This window comes from Pleurodeles waltl, chromosome 12 (genome assembly GCF_031143425.1).
Source record: "Pleurodeles waltl isolate 20211129_DDA chromosome 12, aPleWal1.hap1.20221129, whole genome shotgun sequence".
In the NCBI taxonomy this organism is placed as follows: Eukaryota; Metazoa; Chordata; class Amphibia; order Caudata; family Salamandridae; genus Pleurodeles; species Pleurodeles waltl.
Genome location: NC_090451.1, coordinates 2,178,582 through 2,199,782, shown reverse-complemented (window position 1 = coordinate 2,199,782; position 21,201 = coordinate 2,178,582). Strand labels below are relative to the sequence as shown.

Below are 21,201 nucleotides of genomic sequence, written 5' to 3'. Positions count from 1 at the left end.
ATGTCTAGTACGATGTAATTCAGACAATTTTGGTAACCTTTTCAAATCGTCAAGTTGATATATCTTTGGGAAAACTATTCCCAAGTAACATGTCCCATAGTATCCCTTTGGAAGACGGTAATAAGCATTAAGTCCACATATATAATAAATCCCGGGGATTGCTGGATCCTGTCCATTTAACATGAACGTCCATTTACTCTGAAACAAAAACACACGCTTACATTCACTCATTCCCACAAACACATTGTCATAGTATGATTTGGTCTTGGATATGCAAAGCTTTCCTACATGTAGTGCGTCTAAAGCTAACTTCCCTTGTTCTCTAATTGCACTATAACCGTCACTACTAGCAAAGGCCCGTTGCTGTAATCCTTTCTCTAGTTTACCCTTCAATGCCCTTCTTCTCTCTTCCGTGTGATCTAAAAAGCTTTTCTCTACAGGTGTAAGCAAACATGTCAAATTATTGTGGTGTGCATTTGATGTACTAATTGTTAATGTTGCCTGAAAGAATCCTTTACCTAACTTTATGCTATAGTACTTAGCTACCCCACTCACATCCTCTATGATAGGCACATTAGAAAACACAAGATCATGATTTGAGTAAAAATATTGAATCTCTTCCTGGTTATAGAATCTTGTTAGTAACAGACTACAACGTATCCCATATGTTAATGACAGTCTATGATAGGTAACCCCCTCTTGTACCGAAACAGGAATCTGTGTACACACAAAACAATCTTTTGCATCCATTGTGTCAACATACTCACTCAGCAAGCGATAGAAAACATCAGTGGATAGTTTCCCTTTCGAGTTAGTTCCCTCATGCAAGTATCTTGTATCCAGCTCAAACCTCTCCCAGGCTGTTAGTGCAGTGGTAGTCTCAGGAATTGTAGCATTGTTAGTCCCACTTTTATCCATTAGTGTCATACTCACAACCACGACCCTAATGAATATTTATTACATGAACCTTTTTTGCAAAAGTATTTGGTTCAAGTAAACTTAAAGTGTTGGGATTCAAGCCCACGGCTCCAGAGAGACTGGAGCCTAAATCTAGCCAGTTTAGCGTGCTCAGCCACGCTACCTCACATCTACAAGCCCACAACTATAGTAACTTGGCCAAACACTGTGGACACCCGCTGTAGTGACTTGGCTATGCGGGGTAACGCAGCATTCACCGACAGTTGAGCGAGTTACAGGTGAAAAGCAAAGTATAATAACTGTCTTCATATAATATATGTCTTTCCTTATTTATTCTTCTTCCCCATTGTATGTTTGCTCTCTGCTTTAGAAACGCGAGCTGTCATCACTGCAAGGAAACGTATCACACAGCGTTCTACTGTTTACACTCACTGAACTTTCAGCATCACAGTGACCCCTCTCGTCACCTCTATAGTTAGACTTCAACACAGCTGGTTTGTTTACCGATACAATTCTTGTCACCTTAGGTTGTGGTTTTTTAAAATAAGAAGGCTCGGTCCCACTGTCTGGCTACCCTTATATATATACGTCACCACTTTACATAGTCTCACCTCTCGCTATGTGGATCGTAGGTACAGAAGGCAGAGAGTGAGACACTGATGCAGACAAAATAAGTTTGTGAGTTGAAAAATACTGGCAGCGGTGGGATTCGAACCCACGTCTCCAAAGAGAATGGAGCCTTAATCCAGCGCTGTTGGAAAATGGGTTATTGGTAGGGCAGGTAGGTACCTACACCTAGCAACAAGCCACAAACCTCCACAAAAGTACAGTTAGGTCTCAGTAAATTAATCCCAGCTCTACCCTTGGTAGCTTGGCATCGAGCGTCAAGGCTTAACTTAGGAGACAAAGTGTAAAGCATTCAGATATCACAAAACAGTAATTAAATAAAACACAGGAAACAGTTTAAAAATCCAAAACCAATTTATAAAAATAGCTTATATTTTTATCTTTAAAATGACACTCTAACGATTAAAATCGGTTCAGGGGAACCGGAGATATGAATTTTTAAAGTATTATTATTTTCTAGCGCTTAGAAACAAAAAGCGCCAATCGGGTCATCTGGTTGCACCAGGACCGGGGCAAAGTCAAACTTTCAGGCCGACCGCGATGGAGCCCTGCTCGGCTACAGGTCGCGGGAGGCCTCGGTTAAAAAGTTACCTTCTGACTTAGTCTTTATTTTGAAGTTTTTCTTCACCGGGACAAACCTGCCAGTTGGATCCGACCTCCTGGAGCCCTTGTCCGGATACGCGAAGTCGGTTTCCTCGGTGGTGATTTTTACCTTCGGACTTAGTCGTTTTTTCGAGATGAAAATCCTTCGACCGGGGTAAACCTGGATCTTGATCTGACGTCCGTGGAGCCCTTCTCGGATACGATGGCTGGAAGGTCCCGGTCAACTTTTTACGTTCGGACTTAGTCTTTTTTTTTGATGTTTTTCTTTACCGGGACGAACCACGAAGTCAGGCCGGGTCGCGGTTGAGGCAAGCCGGCTAGAATTTCCGCGTCGGGTCGGTCACTTTATGGAGCTTTTTTCCAAAAATTCTCCAATCTTTTCCAAACTTCTGGGGCTTCACCCAGATGTTCTTTTAAGGTTCTTTTGGGGTCCACAGCTCACCCCAAGGGTCCAGAAGTTCTGTGATGGTCCTTGGGAAGTGCGGACTTCAACTCCCAGAATGCACCTGGCGCAAACTCCTTTTTGGCCACTGGACAGTGGTCAGCTGGTCACTTTTTCAGGAGTTGGTGCAGGGGACTCTTGTTAGCAATTTTTCACCTGTAGCAAACAGGGAGTCCCTCCTTGAACCAGTGGAAGCCAGGCAAAGTCCTTCTTGTGGTGAAGCCCAAGTGTGCAGCTGGTGCAGTCTTTCTGAGTGCAGGGTCCAGGTGCAGGCCAGGGGTCCAGCAGGGCAGTCCTTCTTCTTCTTGTAGTTCCTTCTTCTTGAAATTTGGTGGGGATCTGAGGCGTGGGTGCAGGTCTGCCAGTTTTATCCTTGCTCCTGGGTGAAAAGCAGGGGGGCCCTGGTCCTCCAATCAGGGACAGGGTCGTCCCCCTGTGATGACCACTTCCTGGGAAGTGTGGCAAAAATCCATCCCAGAAGGCAACAGTCTCTAAAAATCCAAAATGGATGAATCTGATTTTTGGAGGAGAGATCTGGCTGAGCCCACCCACTGGTGTGGCTAAAAATCATAAACACACCCCTCTCCTGCCCTCTCCTAATCTAATCAAGGGGGCACCTAGCTGTCTGGGGTTGCAGGATGTGGGGGTGTTGCTGGGTGCTCCAGATGTCCTTCTCTGCCTTTGAAGACCAGTTTGGCAGCCCTCCCCCTTCCTGCCTCACCATCTGCTGAGGGGAGATTCTCTCCCCCAAGCACATTCCTTTGTGTGAAGTCAGGCCACTTCACACCTCATTAAAGTAGCCTGGCAGAAGCTGCTGCAGGCTGGCCAATCAGAGCACAGGAGCAAAAACAATGCAGAGCTGAAATTGGCAACTTTTTAGGTAAAGTCTAAACTTTTTACCTGGACAAGTTATATTAAATCCAACAACTGGAAGTTGTGGGATTTATTACAACAATCAATTTGATACCAAATTCTTGGTATGTAACATTTAAGGAGACTTTAAAATTTAAAATAAAGTCTGCCCATTCTAGCCTATGAAGGCCATTTACTTCAATGAGGGAAAAACGAATTTGGCTGTTTTTTCCTCACCAGGGCTTATAAATCTATTTTTATAAAGTCCCTGCTTATAGTTACATGGCACCCATCCCTAGGGGCACATAGGGCACACCTTAGGGGTGACTTATATGTAAAAATAAGGTAGTTTAAGACTTTGGAAGTACCTTTAATTCCAAAGTCGAATTTGCATATAACTTTAATTTAAAAGCAGCCAGCAAGGCAGGCTTGCTTTTAAAATGACACTGGGCACCTCAGCAATGCACCTAGGTGTGCACCACCTATGCTGTGGTCCCTAAACCTACATGCCCTACCATATACTAGGGACTTATAGGTAGGTTAACTTAGCCAATTATAATTAGCCTAATTTGCATATCCATTTTACACAGAGCACAGGCCCTGGGACTGGTTAGCAGTACCCAGGGCACCATCAGAGTCAGGAAAACACCAGCATAAAGTGGAAAATGGGGGCAAAAAGTTATGGGGCCTCTGCAATCAGCCCTAGTTTCTCACAAGCGCCTTAGACCGCTCGGCCACACTACCCTGTGCAAACCTGTTTCTGTAAGCTTTCTGAAGTGAGATGTTCTGTTGTATAGGGGAGTTGGAGAATAAGGGTGTATAGCCTGTGAAGTGATCCTAGGAAAGTCAACGCCAACAGCAGCAGGCACTTGATACATTCAGTAGGTCAGGATTGGCCCCGGGCCATGGGAGGTGTCAGGGAGCGCCAGTCCTGAGAGTCCGTAGGAAGACAACCCTTACATTGGCGTCCCGCACGCGCTGCTTCTCTTTCTTTAAGGATAAGGAATCAAACTATCTACGTCCCTCAACTTACTAACCCTCCGCCTCAGGAAAGATTTTGTGATTCATGAGCAGAACCCGGCTGGCGCTGTTTACAGTAATGCCTAAGCACAGTACTCAACTGAGCGGTGTTTCCAAACTGAGCCGTTGTACTGCCGGAAATACCATGGGATATGTCATTTAACTTTCACATAAAATAGGGTTAACCCAGCCCTACCACATACTAAAATCTAAAGACGGAACAATAAACCGACGAGGATGGGATTCGAACCCACGCGTGCAGAGCACAATAGATTAGCAGTCCATCACCTTAACCACTCGGCCACCTCGTCTTCAAAACACCATGTTTCAGGAGTACAAAATATGGTAGCCAAAATGTGTTCTATTAGGTGATAGTTGTCTAAACATAATAAAGAGCATATATTTACAGATTGTTATGGTAACTTGTTGTCTTCAGCTTTGCTCTATACGACCTTGTTGTCCATCCCTACTTCAGCTTGAATTTATATGTTAAATGTAATGTAATCATGAAAATTACACTTTCCAAACGTGTTCTATCCATATGTGATGTACTATCACACTACCCTCAAATGAGCTAAGATTGCTTTAATTCAGTTGTACGTGGATTTAAAGTGCAATATCATACAAATATTGTACTGGTATGGCGCTTTCGAGTCTCTAGGTGTCAGTTATTGGTGGTGTGCTTACATGTCAACATTAGGCAGCAAATAGTACACAATTAAGGAAAACTGCTTTCCCATTTAATGTGCATTGTTCTGCAAAATGTTTTAAGTAGGAGAAAGTAAAACTTAGTTTATAAAACCACCTAAACTGGGAGTATTGCCGCTACAGCTATGACACTTCAGTTTAAAAACGTACGTGCATCAACAAGAAATATTTTTGCGCTAAATAAATTGCTGTCCGACTACTCACGTAATGCATAAAACTGAGACAGTCGTAATTACAATACACTGAAGTAATATTTTGGTAGTTTTTGTTGACGATGACTCCGCAGCAAGCGATCAGATTACTTTTTATTAGTGAAGGCGCGTCAGAGCCTTGATAAGTAAACTTACAAGGAGACACGCCTAGGTCCATGAACCTTTTAGACCAGGTTCGGGGAATTCCCAGTACGAGATGTCTTTTGGCATCACAAATCAATAGATCAATATCTCAACAACAATCGCAATAACTAATCAGCATGCTAATCAATAACCTTTAATGAGAGTCAATAAAGTGAACACACCATGATCTTTCAGTCATGAATAACCACACCAATTTAGTTAAGTGTTAGGATATTTATTTCCCTACTGGTTACAATCTAAAGTCATTTCTGTTAATCTCATCAGCAATTCATCTCATTAGTAACTCTTCAGATTTGCAATTAGAAACGCAATTAATCAATGCATAGAGAATATTCACTCAGTATTAACACATAATTATTAAGAAGCAACTTAGCAAAGTCTCAGTAGTGCATGGTTCAACAAAGCAAGAACTCAGTCATTTGTCTATTTGCGTCAGATTTTAGTGAACACCTTAAATAACCTCGTATTAGCATCAGCATGTTGGGCTTCATGCAAAACAATTTAGCAAACACAAATTTGGAAAACATCTAACTATTTCCTCTATCAAAGAGCGTTGGTACCTAGAAAGAAAAGGCAAACAGACAATTACAATTTTCATCAGATAGTTACCCATCCAACGGATCAGCAAACATCGTCATTCTTCGTCCTCGGGACATCAGTCGTTTGCATCATCAGCAAAGAAAGGACAGGGCAAAGTATCAGTATGGCATAGCTAAGGAACAAGAACTTCCCTCATATAGAGGAGAAGTAAGTATCAGGTAAGGAATAAGTAAAGGGTGGTTTAGAGTAACAGGGCGAACAAACGGCAAAGTCTCAAACGAAATGGCCTAAATGGCTCAGTAGAATGGCAAAGAATGGCTTGGAGTGGAATGTCCAATAAATGCCTGATTTCTCCTCGGGTCATGTGGTTAAATCAAAACTGTCTAATTTACGCCTAATTCCTCAATGGATAATCATTGGTGCATCGCCATCTCTGTCCAATAATCTTCACCAGAGTTTTACACAAGCCACAGTTCTCATGTCGTTGATTGGCCCATGTTATTGACATTTTCATCGGTTGGAATGTCAGGTAAGAAAAGTTACATTTTATGCTACAGTCAGTAGTTCCATTGTTTTCTCCTACTCCAGGCAGCCTTGCACCTGTTACAAATTACACTGTTGCATTCAGCAAGAATGTCTCCTTGAGCAAGTAGGGTCCCATGAAAAAGAATTTACTACAGCTACACACATCTCTAGCTTTTGGGAAAGTACAGTTTCATGTCCTTCAGGAAAATAGCACATTGCACGTTAGAAAAAGACAGTTTAATATGAGATCAGGCAGCTAGGCACAGACCTTCTATAAACTAAGGCCTACTGCTTAATGAACAAACTCCTAATATATAACTCCAATTTTGATATGTTAATACAAATTAAAAACATTAGTACATAATTCATTCAGCATTAATAACTTTCATTAGTCTTCGTATACATTGGTAGCCACTCCCCGTGGGCACATTTCAAACGTGTGCATTATTTCTACGTTAACACATTTTTTATGCAGCTTCATTACACAATATATTGTAAGCTTTTCATGTTAATATTAATTTTAAAAGACACACTCCAGCAATCCCTCCTCTGATGACTCTTGTCATCACACAAATCTTCCCTACCAATTTTACATACTAAAATTCCCTCATATCAATCTCTTCCCTTCTTGGTTTCCCCTTTGATCTTGCCCTGAATCATTTTTCCCTTTGTTTTTCTTCCCTCCTCCTATTATTTTTCGCCATCTTCAATTTTATTCTTTTACTAATTTTACATGCCACCCATGATCCAAATAAGCAATCTATAACAATCAATATCCCCTGTATTATTTTAGACAATATCCCATGCCAAATGTTACTAATCCAATTTCCCACTGAAGCAAATCCTTTCCCAACCTTTTTCCAAACACCTGGTTCTTTCAAATCCTTCAAGTCCTTACTATCCCTAGTCAAGTTAGTAAGCATACTTCTAATCTCATTACTATTATCTGGTATGTAAGCGCAACAATTACACCCATTGAGCAATCTACAAACTCTGCCATTTTTCACTAAAAGAATGTCTAAAGTAAGCCTGTTTTGAAGAGTCATAGCCCCCTCCGCTGCATGTTCAGTATCGATCAGGAGTATAGCCCCTGAAAAGTTTGTCAGCATGTTATCCTCAATAGTAGACAACTTTTGAATCTTTATGGAGTTCATAATAACTCCCACTGAAGAAATTATCGTCCCAAATATGTCTCCTACTACACCAGCAGCAGTCTCTTTCTTATGTCTAGTACGATGTAATTCAGACAATTTTGGTAACCTTTTCAAATCGTCAAGTTGATATATCTTTGGGAAAACTATCCCCAAATAACATGTCCCATACTATCCCTTTGGAAGACGGTAATAAGCATTAAGTCCACATATATAATAAATCCCGGGGATTGCTGGATCCTGTCCATTTAACATGAACGTCCATTTTCTCTGAAACAAAAACACACGCTTACATTCACTCATTCCCACAAACACATTGTCATAGTATGATTTGGTCTTGGATATGCAAAGCTTTCCTACATGTAGTGCGTCTAAAGCTAACTTCCCTTGTTCTCTAATTGCACTACAACCGTCACTACTAGCAAAGGCCCGTTGCTGTAATCCTTTCTCTAGTTTACCTTTCAATGCCCTTCTTCTCTCTTCCGTGTGATCTAAAAACCTTTTCTCTACAGGTTTAAGCAGACATGTCAAATTATTGTGGTGTGCATAAGATATACTAATTGTTAATGTTTCCTGAAAGAATCCTTTAACTAACTTTATGCTATAGTACTTAGCTACCCCACTCACATCCTCTATGATAGGCACATTAGAAAACACAAGATCATGATTTGAGTAAAAATATTGAATCTCTTCCTGGTTATAGAATCTTGTTAGTAAAATACTACAACGTATCCCATATGTTAATGACAGTCTATGATAGGTAACCCCCTCTTGTACTGAAACAGGAATCTGTGTACACACAAAACAATCTTTTGCATCCATTGTGTCAACATACTCACTCAGCAAGCGATAGAAAACATCAGTGGATAGTTCCCCTTTCGAGTTAGTTCCCTCTTGCAAGTATCTTGTATCCAGCTCAAACCTCTCCCAGGCTGTTAGTGCAGTGGTAGTCTCAGGAATTGTAGCATTGTTAGTCCCACTTTTATCCATTAGTGTCATACTCACAACCACGACCCTAATGAATATTTTTTACATGAAGCTTTTTTGCAAAAGTATTTGGTTCAAGTAAACTTAAAGTGTTGGGATTCAAGCCCACGGCTCCAGAGAGACTGGAGCCTAAATCTAGCCAGTTTAGCCTGCTCAGCCACGCTACCTCACATCTACAAGCTCACAACTATAGTAACTTGGCCAAACACTGTGGACACCCGCTGTGGTGACCTGGCTATGCGGGGTAACGCAGCATTCACCGACAGTTGAGCGAGTTACAGGTGAAAAGCAAAGTATAATAACTGTCTTCATATAATATATGTCTTTCCTTATTTATTCTTCTTCCCCATTGTATGTTTGCTCTCTGCTTTAGAAACGCGAGCTGTCATCACTGCAAGGAAACGTATCACACAGCGTTCTACTGTTTACACTCACTGAACTTTCAGCATCACAGTGACCCCTCTCGTCGCCTCTATAGTTAGACTTCAAGACAGCTGGTTTGTTTACTGATACAATTCTTGTCACCTTAGGTTGTGGTTTTTTAAAATAAGAAGGCTCGGTCCCACTGTCTGGCTACCCTTATACCCTTATACGTCACCACTTTACATAGTCTCATCTCTCGCTATGTGGATCGTAGGTGCAGAAGGCAGAGAGTGAGACACTGATGCAGACAAAATACGTTTGTGAGTTGAAAAATACTGGCAGCGGTGGGATTCGAACCCACGCCTCCAAAGAGACTGGAGCCTTAATCCAGCGCCTTAGACCGCTCGGCCACACTACCCTGTGCAAACCTGTTTCTGTAAGCTTTCTGAAGTGAGATGTTCTGTTGTATAGGGGAGTTGGAGAATAAGGGTGTATAGCCTGTGAAGTGATCCTAGGAAAGTCAACGCCAACAGCAGCAGGCACGTGATACATTCAGTAGGTCAGGATTGGCCCTGGGCCATGGGAGGTGTCAGGGAGCGCCAGTCCTGAGAGTCCGTAGGAAGACAACCCTTACATTGGCGTCCCGCACGCGCTGCTTCTCTTTCTTTAAGGATAAGGAATCAAATTATCTACGTCCCTCAACTTACGAACCCTCCGCCTCAGGAAAGATTTTGTGATTCATGAGCAGAACCCGGCTGGCGCTGTTTACAGTAATGCCTAAGCACAGTACTCAACTGAGCGGTGTTTCCAAACTGAGCCGTTGTACTGCCGGAAATACCATGGGATATGTCATTTAACTTTCACATAAAATAGGGTTAACCCAGCCCTACCACATACTAAAAACTAAAGACGGAACAATAAACCGACGAGGATGGGATTCGAACCCACGCGTGCAGATCACAATGGATTAGCAGTCCATCGCCTTAACCACTCGGCCACCTCGTCTTCAAAGCACCATCTTTCAGGAGTACAAAATATGGTAGCCAAAATGTGTCCTATTAGGTGATAGTTGTCTAAACATAATAAAGAGCATATATTTACAGATTGTTATGGTAACTTGTCTTCAGCTTTGCTCTATACGACCTTGTTGTCCATCCCTACTTCAGCTTGAATTTATATGTTAAATGTAATGTAATCATGAAAATTACACTTTCCAAACGTGTTCTAGCCATATGTGATGTACTATCACACTACCCTCAAATGAGCTAAGATTGCTTTAATTCAGTTGTACGTGGATTTAAATTGCAATATCATACAAATATTGTACTGGTATGGCGCTTTCGAGTCTCTAGGTGTCAGTTATTGGTGGTGTGCTTACATGTCAACATTAGGCAGCAAATAGTACACAATTAAGGAAAACTGCCTTCCCATTTAATGTGCATTGTTCTGCAAAAAGTTTTAAGTAGGAGAAAGTAAAACTTAGTTTATAAAACCACCTAAACTGGGAGTATTGCCGCTACAGCTATGACACTTCAGTTTAAAAACGTACGTGCATCAACAAGAAATATTTTTGCGCTAAATAAATTGCTGTCCGACTACTCACGTAATGCATAAAACTGAGGCAGTCGTAATTACAATACATTGAAGTAATATTTTGGTAGTTTTTGTTGACGATGACTCCGCAGCAAGCGATCAGATTACTTTTTATTAGTGAAGGCGCGTCAGAGCCTTGATAAGTAAACTTACAAGGAGACACGCCTAGGTCCATGAACCTTTCAGACCAGGTTCGGGGACTTCCCAGTACGAGATGTCTTTTGGCATCACAAATCAATAGATCAATATCTCAACAACAATCGCAATAACTAATCAGCATGCTAATCAATAACCTTTAATGAGAGTCAATAAAGTGAACACACTATGATCTTTCAGTCATGAATAACCACACCAATTTAGTTAAGTGTTAGGATATTTATTTCCCTACTGGTTACAATCTAAAGTCATTTCTGTTAGTCTCATCAGCAATTCATCTTATTAGTAACTCTTCAGATTTGCAATTAGAAACGCAATTAATCAATGCATAGAGAATATTCACTCAGTATTAACACATAATTATTAAGAAGCAACTTAGCAAAGTCTCAGTAGTGCATGGTTCAACAAAGCAAGAACTCAGTCATTTGTCTATTTGCGTCAGATTTTAGTGAACACCTTAAATAACCACGTATTAGCATCAGCATGTTGGGCTTCATGCAAAACAATTTAGCAAACACAAATTTGGAAAACATCTAACTATGGCCTCGATCAAAGAGCGTTGGTACCTAGAAAGAAAAGGCAAACAGACAATTACAATTTTCATCAGATAGTTACCCATCCAACGGATCAGCAAACATCGTCAGTCTTCGTCCTCGGGACATCAGTCGTTTGCATCATCAGCAGAGAAAGGACAGGGCAAAGTATCAGTATGGCATAGCTAAGGAACAAGAACTTCCCTCATATAGAGGAGAAGTAAGTATCAGGTAAGGAATAAGTAAAGGGTGGTTTAGAGTAACAGGGCGAACAAACGGCAAAGTCTCAAACGAAATGGCCTAAATGGCTCAGTAGAATGGCAAAGAATGGCTTGGAGTGGAATGTCCAATAAATGCCTGATTTCTCCTCGGGTCATGTGGTTAAATCAAAACTGTCTAATTTACTCCTAATTCCTCAATGGATAATCATTGGTGCATCGCCATCTCTGTCCAATAATCTTCACCAGAGTTTTACACAAACCACAGTTCTCATGTCGTTGATTGGCCCATGTTATTGACGTTTTCATCGGTTGGAATGTCAGGTAAGAAAAGTTACATTTTACGCTACAGTCAGTAGTTCCATTGTTTTCTCCTACTCCAGGCAGCCTTGCACCTGTTACAAATTACACTGTTGCATTCAGCAAGAATGTCTCTTTGAGCAAGTAGGGTCCCATGAGAAAGAATTTACTACAGCTACACACATCTCTAGCTTCTGGGAAAGTACAGTTTCATGTCCTTCAGGAAAATAGCACATTGCACGTTAGAAAAAGACAGTTTAATATGAGACCAGGCAGCTAGGCACAGACCTTCGCTAAACTAAGGTCTACTGCTTAATGAACAAACTCCTAATACATAACTCCAATTTTAATATGTTAATACAAATTAAAAACATTAGTACATAATTAATTCAGCATTAATAACTTTCATTAGTCTTCGTATACATTGGTAGCCACTCCCCGTGGGCACATTTCAAACGTGTGCATTATTTCTACGTTAACACATTTTTTATGCAGCTTCATTACACAATATATTGTAAGCTTTTCATGTTAATATTAATTTTAAAAGACACACTCCAGCAATCCCTCCTCTGATGACTCTTGTCATCACACAAATCTTCCCTACTAATTTTACATACTAAAATTGCCTCATATCAATCTCTTCCCTTCTTGGTTTCCCCTTTGATCTTGCCCTGAATAATTTTTCCCTTTGTTTTTCTTCCCTCCTCCTATTATTTTTCGCCATCTTCAATTTTATTCTTTTACTAATTTTACATGCCACCCATGATCCAAATAAGCAATCTATAACAATCAATCTCCCCTGTATTATTTTAAACAATATCCCATGCCAAATGTTACTAATCCAATTTCCCACTGAAGCAAATCCTTTCCCAACCTTTTTCCAAACACCTGGTTCTTTCAAATCCTTCAAGTCCGTACTATCCCTAGTCAAGTTAGTAAGCATACTTCTAATCTCATTACTATTATCTGGTATGTAAGCGCAACAATTACACCCATTGAGCAATCTACAAACTCTGCCATTTTTCACTAAAAGAATGTCTAAAGCAAGCCTGTTTTGAAGAGTCATAGCCCCCTCCGCAGCAAGTTCAGTATCCATCAGGAGTATAGCCCCTGAAAAGTTTGTCAGCATGTTATCCTCAAAAGTAGACAACTTTTTAATCTTTATGGAGTTCATAATAACTCCCACTGAAGAAATTATCGTCCCAAATATGTCTCCTACTACACCAGCAGCAGTCTCTTTCTTATGTCTAGTACGATGTAATTCAGACAATTTTGGTAACCTTTTCAAATCGTCAAGTTGATATATCTTTGGGAAAACTATCCCCAAATAACATGTCCCATACTATCCCTTTGGAAGACGCTAATAAGCATTAAGTCCACATATATAATAAATCCCGGGGATTGCTGGATCCTGCCCATTTAACATGAACGTCCATTTACTCTGAAACAAAAACACACGCTTACATTCACTCATTCCCACAAACACATTGTCATAGTATGATTTGGTCTTGGATATGCAAAGCTTTCCTACATGTAGTGCGTCTAAAGCTAACTTCCCTTGTTCTCTAATTGCACTATAACCGTCACTACTAGCAAAGGCCCGTTGCTGTAATCCTTTCTCTAGTTTACCCTTCAATGCCCTTCTTCTCTCTTCCGTGTGATCTAAAAAGCTTTTCTTTACAGGTGTAAGCAAACATGTCAAATTATTGTGGTGTGCATAAGATGTACTAATTGTTAATGTCGCCTGAAAGAATCCTTTAACTAACTTTATGCTATAGTACTTAGCTACCCCACTCACATCCTCTATGATAGGCACATTAGAAAACACAAGATCATGATTTGAGTAAAAATATTGAATCTCTTCCTGGTTATAGAATCTTGTTAGTAACAGACTACAACGTATCCCATATGTTAATGACAGTCTGTAATAGGTAACCCCCTCTTGTACCGAAACAGGAATCTGTGTACACACAAAACAATCTTTTGCATCCATTGTGTCAACATACTCACTCAGCAAGCGATAGAAAACATCAGTGGATAGTTCACCTTTCAAGTTAGTTCCCTCATGCAAGTATCTTGTATCCAGCTCAAACCTCTCCCAGGCTGTTAGTGCAGTGGTAGTCTCAGGAATTGTAGCATTGTTAGTCCCACTTTTATCCATTAGTGTCATACTCACAACCACGACCCTAATGAATATTTATTACATGAACCTTTTTTGCAAAAGTATTTGGTTCAAGTAAACTTAAAGTGTTGGGATTCAAGCCCACGGCTCCAGAGAGACTGGAGCCTAAATATAGCCAGTTTAGCCTGCTTAGCCACGCTACCTCACATCTACAAGCTCACAACTATAGTAACTTGGCCAAACACTGTGGACACCCGCTGTGGTGACCTGGCTATGCGGGGTAACGCAGCATTCACCGACAGTTGAGCGAGTTACAGGTGAAAAGCAAAGTATAATAACTGTCTGCATATAATATATGTCTTTCCTTATTTATTCTTCTTCCCCATTGTATGTTTGCTCTCTGCTTTAGAAACGCGAGCTGTCATCACTGCAAGGAAACGTATCACACAGCGTTCTACTGTTTACACTCACTGAACTTTCAGCATCACAGTGACCCCTCTCGTCGCCTCTATAGTTAGACTTCAAGACAGCTGGTTTGTTTACCGATACAATTCTTGTCACCTTAGGTTGTGGTTTTTTAAAATAAGAAGGCTCGGTCCCACTGTCTGGCTACCCTTATATATATACGTCACCACTTTACATAGTCTCACCTCTCGCTATGTGGATCGTAGGTGCAGAAGGCAGAGAGTGAGACACTGATGCAGACAAAATACGTTTGTGAGTTGAAAAATACTGGCAGCGGTGGGATTCGAACCCACGTCTCCAAAGAGACTGAAGCCTTAATCCAACACCTTAGACCGCTCGGCCACACTACCCTGTGCAAACCTGTTTCTGTAAGCTTTCTGAAGTGAGATGTTCTGTTGTATAGGGGAGTTGGAGAATAAGGGTGTATAGCCTGTGAAGTGATCCTAGGAAAGTCAATGCCAACAGCAGCAGGCACGTGATACATTCAGTAGGTCAGGATTTGCCCCGGGCCATGGGAGGTGTCAGGGAGCGCCAGTCCTGAGAGTCTGTAGGAAGACAACCCTTACATTGGCGTCCCGCTCGCGCTGCTTCTCTTTCTTTAAGGATAAGGAATCAAACTATCTACGACCCTCAACCTACCAACCCTCCGCCTCAGGAAAGATTTTGTGATTCATGAGCAGAACCCGGCAGGCGCTGTTTACAGTAATGCCTAAGCACAGTACTCAACTGAGCGGTGTTTCCAAACTGAGCCGTTGTACTGCCGGAAATACCATGGGATATGTCATTTAACTTTCACATAAAATAGGGTTAACCCAGCCCTACCACATACTAAAAACTAAAGACGGAACAATAAACCGACGAGGATGGGATTCAAACCCACGCGTGCAGAGCACAATGGATTAGCAGTCCTTTGCCTTAACCACTCGGCCACCTCGTCTTCAAAACACCATGTTTCAGGAGTACAAAATATGGTAGCCAAAATGTGTTCTATTAGGTGATAGTTGTCTAAACATAATAAAGAGCATATATTTACATATTGTTATGGTAACTTGTTGTCTTCAGCTTTGCTCTATACGACCTTGTTGTCCATCCCTACTTCAGCTTGAATTTATATGTTAAATGTAATGTAATCATGAAAATTACACTTTCCAAACGTGTTCTATCCATATGTGATGTGCTATCACACTACCCTCAAATGAGCTAAGATTGCTTTAATTCAGTTGTACGTGGATTTAAAGTGCAATATCATACAAATATTGTACTGGTATGGCGCTTTCGAGTCTCTAGGTGTCAGTTATTGGTGGTGTGCTTACATGTCAACATTAGGCAGCAACTAGTAAACAATTAAGGAAAACTGCCTTCCCATTTAATGTGCATTGTTCTGCAAAACGTTTTAAGTAGGAGAAAGTAAAACTTAGTTTATAAAACCACCTAAACTGGGAGTATTGCCGCTACAGCTATGACACTTCAGTTTAAAAACGTACGTGCATCAACAAGAAATATTTTTGCGCTAAATAAATTGCTGTCCGACTACTCACGTAATGCATAAAACTGAGGCAGTCGTAACTACAATACATTGAAGTAATATTTTGGTTGTTTTTGTTGACGATGACTCTGCAGCAAGCGATCAGATTACTTTTTATTAGTGAAGGCGCGTCAGAGCCTTGATAAGTAAACTTACAAGGAGACACGCCTAGGTCGATGAACCTTTTAGACCAGGTTCGGGGACTTCCCAGTACGAGATGTCTTTTGGCATCACAAATCAATAGATCAATATCTCAACAACAATCGCAATAACTAATCAGCATGCTAATCAATAACCTTTAATGAGAGTCAATAAAGTGAACACACCATGATCTTTCAGTCATGAATAACCACACCAATTTAGTTAAGTGTTAGGATATTTATTTCCCTACTGGTTACAATCTAAAGTCATTTCTGTTAATCTCATCAGCAATTCATCTCATTAGTAACTCTTCAGATTTGCAATTAGAAACGCAATTAATCAATGCATAGAGAATATTCACTCAGTATTAACACATAATTATTAAGAAGCAACTTAGCAAAGTCTCAGTAGTGCATGGTTCAACAAAGCAAGAACTCAGTCATTTGTCTATTTACGTCAGATTTTAGTGAACACCTTAAATAACCTCGTGTTAGCATCAGCATGTTGGGCTTCATGCAAAACAATTTAGCAATCACAAATTTGGAAAACATCTAACTATGGCCTCTATCAAAGAGCAGTTGGTACCTAGAAAGAAAAGGCAAACAGACAATTACAATTTTAATCAGATAGTTACCCATCCAACGGCTCAGCAAACAGCGTCAGTCTTCGTCCTCGGGACATCAGTCGTTTGCATCATCAGCAAAGAAAGGACAGGGCAAAGTATCAGTAATGCATAGCTAAGGAACAAGAACTTCCCTCATATAGAGGAGAAGTAAGTATCAGGTAAGGAATAAGTAAAGGGTGGTTTAGAGTAACAGGGCGTACAAACGGCAAAGTCTCAAACGAAATGGCCTAAATGGCTCAGTAGAATGGCAAAGATTGGCTTGGAGTGGAATGTCCAATAAATGCCTGATTTCTCCTCGGGTCATGTGGTTAAATCAAAGCTGTCTAATTTACTCCTAATTCCTCAATGGATAATCATTGGTGCATCGCCATCTCTGTCCAATAATCTTCACCAGAGTTTTACACAAACCACAGTTCTCATGTCGTTGATTGGCCCATGTTATTGACGTTTTCATCGGTTGGAATGTCAGGTAAGAAAAGTTACATTTTACGCTACAGTCAGTAGTTCCATTGTTTTCTCCTACTCCAGGCAGCCTTGCACCTGTTACAAATTACACTGTTGCATTCAGCAAGAATGTCTCCTTGAGAAAGTAGGGTCCCATGAGAAAGAATTTACTACAGCTACACACATCTCTAGCTTCTGGGAAAGTACAGTTTCATGTCCTTCAGGAAAATAGCACATTGCCCGTTAGAAAAAGACAGTTTAATATGAGACCAGGCAGCTAGGCACAGACCTTCGCTAAACTAAGGCCTACTGCTTAATGAACAAACTCCTAATACATAACTCCAATTTTGATATGTTAATACAAATTAAAAACATTAGTACATAATTAATTCAGCATTAATAACTTTCATTAGTCTTCGTATACATTGGTAGCCACTCCCCGTGGGCACATTTCAAACGTGTGCATTATTTCTACGTTAACACATTTTTTATGCAGCTTCATTACACAATATATTGTAAGCTTTTCATGTTAATATTAATTTTAAAAGACACACTCCAGCAATCCATCCTCTGATGACTCTTGTCATCACACAAATCTTCCCTACTAATTTTACATACTAAAATTCCCTCATATCAATCTCTTCCCTTCTTGGTTTCCCCTTTGATCTTGCCCTGAATAATTTTTCCCTTTGTTTTTCTTCCCTCCTCCTATTATTTTTCGCCATCTTCAATTTTATTCTTTTACTAATTTTACATGCCACCCATGATCCAAATAAGCAATCTATAACAATCAATATCCCCTGTATTATTTTAGACAATATCCCATGCCAAATGTTACTAATCCAATTTCCCACTGAAGCAAATCCTTTCCCAACCTTTTTCCAAACACCTGGTTCTTTCAAATCCTTCAAGTCCGTACTATCCCTAGTCAAGTTAGTAAGCATACTTCTAATCTCATTACTATTATCTGGTATGTAAGCGCAACAATTATACCCATTGAGTAATCTACAAACTCTGCCATTTTTCACTAAAAGAATGTCTAAAGCAAGCCTGTTTTGAAGAGTCATAGCCCCCTCCGCAGCAAGTTCAGTATCCATCAGGAGTATAGCCCCTGAAAAGTTTGTCAGCATGTTATCCTCAAAAGTAGACAACTTTTTAATCTTTATGGAGTTCATAATAACTACCACTGAAGAAATTATCGTCCCAAATATGTCTCCTACTACACCAGCAGCAGTCTCTTTCTTATGTCTAGTACGATGTAATTCAGACAATTTTGGTAACCTTTTCAAATCGTCAAGTTGATATATCTTTGGGAAAACTATCCCCAAATAACATGTCCCATACTATCCCTTTGGAAGACGGTAATAAGCATTAAGTCCACATATATAATAAATCCCGGGGATTGCTGGATCCTGTCCATTTAACATAAACGTCCATTTACTCTGAAACAAAAACACACGCTTACATTCACTCATTCCCACAAACACATTGTCATAGTATGATTTGGTCTTGGATATGCAAAGCTTTCCTACATGTAGTGCGTCTAAAGCTAACTTCCCTTGTTCTCTAATTGCACTATAACCGTCACTACTGGCAAAGGCCCGTTGCTGTAATCCTTTCTCTAGTTTACCCTTCAATGCCCTTCTTCTCTCTTCCGTGTGATCTAAAAAGTTTTTCTCTACAGGTGTAAGCAAACATGTCAAATTATTGTGGTGTGCATAAGATGTACTAATTGTTAATGTCGCCTGAAAGAATCCTTTAACTAACTTTATGCTATAGTACTTAGCTACCCCACTCACATCCTCTATGATAGGCACATTAATAAACACAAGATCATGATTTGAGTAAAAATATTGAATGTCTTCCTGGTTATAGAATCTTGTTAGTAACAGACTACAACGTATCCCATATGTTAATGACAGTCTATGATAGGTAACCCCCTCTTGTACCAAAACAGGAATCTGTGTACACACAAAACAATCTTTTGCATCCATTGTGTCAACATACTCACTCAGCAAGCGATAGAAAACATCAGTGGATAGTTCCCCTTTCGAGTTAGTTCCCTCATGCAAGTATCTTGTATCCAGCTCAAACCTCTCCCAGGCTGTTAGTGCAGTGGTAGTCTCAGGAATTGTAGCATTGTTAGTCCCACTTTTATCCATTAGTGTCATACTCACAACCATGACCCTAATGAATATTTATTACATGAACCTTTTTTGCAAAAGTATTTGGTTCAAGTAAACTTAAAGTGTTGGGATTCAAGCCCACGGCTCCAGAGAGACTGGAGCCTAAATCTAGCCAGTTTAGCCTGCTCAGCCACGCTACCTCGCATCTACAAGCTCACAACTATAGTAACTTGGCCAAACACTGTGGACACCCGCTGTGGTGACCTGGCTATGCAGGGTAACGCAGCATTCACCGACAGTTGAGCGAGTTACAGGTGAAAAGCAAAGTATAATAACTGTCTGCATATAATATATGTCTTTCCTTATTTATTCTTCTTCCCCATTGTATGTTTGCTCTCTGCTTTAGAAACGCGAGCTGTCATCACTGCAAGGAAACGTATCACACAGCGTTCTACTGTTTACACTCACTGAACTTTCAGCATCACAGTGACCCCTCTCGTCGCCTCTATAGTTAGACTTCAAGACAGCTGGTTTGTTTACCGATACAATTCTTGTCACCTTAGGTTGTGGTTTTTTAAAATAAGAAGGCTCTGTCCCACTGTCTGGCTACCCTTAAATATATACGTCACCATTTTACATAGTCTCACCTCTCGCTATGTGGATCGTAGGTGCAGAATGCAGAGAGTGAGACACTGAAGCAGACAAAATACATTTGTAAGTTGAGAAATACTGGCAGCGGTGAGATTCGAACCCACGCCTCCAAAGAGACTGGAGCCTTAATCCAGTGCCATAGACCGCTCGGCCACACTACCCTGTGCAAACCTGTTTCTGTAAGCTTTCTGAAGTGAGATGTTCTGTTGTATAGGGGAGTTGGAGAATAAAGGTGTATAGCCTGTGAAGTGATCCTAGGAAAGTCAACGCCAACAGCAGCAGGCACGTGATACAATCAGTAGGTCAGGATTGGTCCCGGGCCATGGGAGGTGTCAGGGAGCGCCAGTCCTGGGAGTCCTTATGAAGACAACCCTTACATTGGCGTCCCGCACGCGCTGCTTCTCTTTCTTTAAGGATAAGGAATCAAACTATCTACGTCCCTCAACTTACCAACCCTCTGCCTCAGGAAAGATTTTGTGATTCATGAGCAGAACCCGGCAGGCGCTGTTTACAGTAATGCCTAAGCACAGTACTCAACTGAGCGGTGTTTCCAAACTGAGCCGTTCTACTGCCGGAAATACCATGGGATATGTCATTTAACTTTCACATAAAATAGGGTTAACCCAGCCCTACCACATACTAAAAACTAAAGACTAAACAATAAACCGACGAGGATGGGATTCGAACCCACGCGTGCAGAGCACAATGGATTAGCAGTCCATTGCCTTAACCACTCAGCCACCTCGTCTTCAAAACACCATGTTTCAGGAGTACAAAATATGGTAGCCAAAATGTGTTCTATTAGGTGATAGTTGTCTAAACATAATAAAGAGCATATATTTACAGATTGTTATGGTAACTTGTTGTCTTCAGCTTTGCTCTATACGACCTTGTTGTCCATCCCTACTTCAGCTTGAATTTATATGTTAAATGTAATGTAATCATGAAAATTACACTTTCCAAACGTGTTCTATCCATATGTGATGTACTATCACACTACCCTCAAATGAGCTAAGATTGCTTTAATTCAGTTGTACGTGGATTTAAAGTGCAATATCATACAAATATTGTACTGGTATGGCGCTTTCGAGTCTCTAGGTGTCAGTTATTGGTGGTGTGCTTACATGTCAACATTAGGCAGCAACTAGTACACAATTAAGGAAAACTGCCTTCCCATTTAATGTGCATTGTTCTGCAAAACGTTTTAAGT

General features: G+C 40.6%; 7 non-coding genes across 7 annotated transcripts; all 7 read right to left on the bottom strand.

Annotated features, from left to right (window-relative positions):
* Nucleotides 1–4,691: 4,691 nt before the first annotated feature.
* Nucleotides 4,692–4,773, bottom strand: TRNAS-GCU (transfer RNA serine (anticodon GCU)). The gene has a single exon. It is a non-coding gene; the product is annotated as a tRNA-Ser (tRNA).
* A 4,655-nt stretch (nucleotides 4,774–9,428) lies between these two features.
* Nucleotides 9,429–9,510, bottom strand: TRNAL-AAG (transfer RNA leucine (anticodon AAG)). The gene has a single exon. It is a non-coding gene; the product is annotated as a tRNA-Leu (tRNA).
* A 505-nt stretch (nucleotides 9,511–10,015) lies between these two features.
* Nucleotides 10,016–10,097, bottom strand: TRNAS-GCU (transfer RNA serine (anticodon GCU)). Its single transcript has one exon. It is a non-coding gene; the product is annotated as a tRNA-Ser (tRNA).
* A 4,650-nt stretch (nucleotides 10,098–14,747) lies between these two features.
* Nucleotides 14,748–14,829, bottom strand: TRNAL-AAG (transfer RNA leucine (anticodon AAG)). The gene has a single exon. It is a non-coding gene; the product is annotated as a tRNA-Leu (tRNA).
* Nucleotides 14,830–15,334: 505 nt separating this feature from the next.
* TRNAS-GCU (transfer RNA serine (anticodon GCU)) lies at nucleotides 15,335–15,416 on the bottom strand. Its single transcript has one exon. It is a non-coding gene; the product is annotated as a tRNA-Ser (tRNA).
* A 4,654-nt stretch (nucleotides 15,417–20,070) lies between these two features.
* Nucleotides 20,071–20,152, bottom strand: TRNAL-AAG (transfer RNA leucine (anticodon AAG)). The gene has a single exon. It is a non-coding gene; the product is annotated as a tRNA-Leu (tRNA).
* A 505-nt stretch (nucleotides 20,153–20,657) lies between these two features.
* TRNAS-GCU (transfer RNA serine (anticodon GCU)) lies at nucleotides 20,658–20,739 on the bottom strand. Its single transcript has one exon. It is a non-coding gene; the product is annotated as a tRNA-Ser (tRNA).
* Between the last annotated feature and the right edge of the window lie 462 nt (nucleotides 20,740–21,201).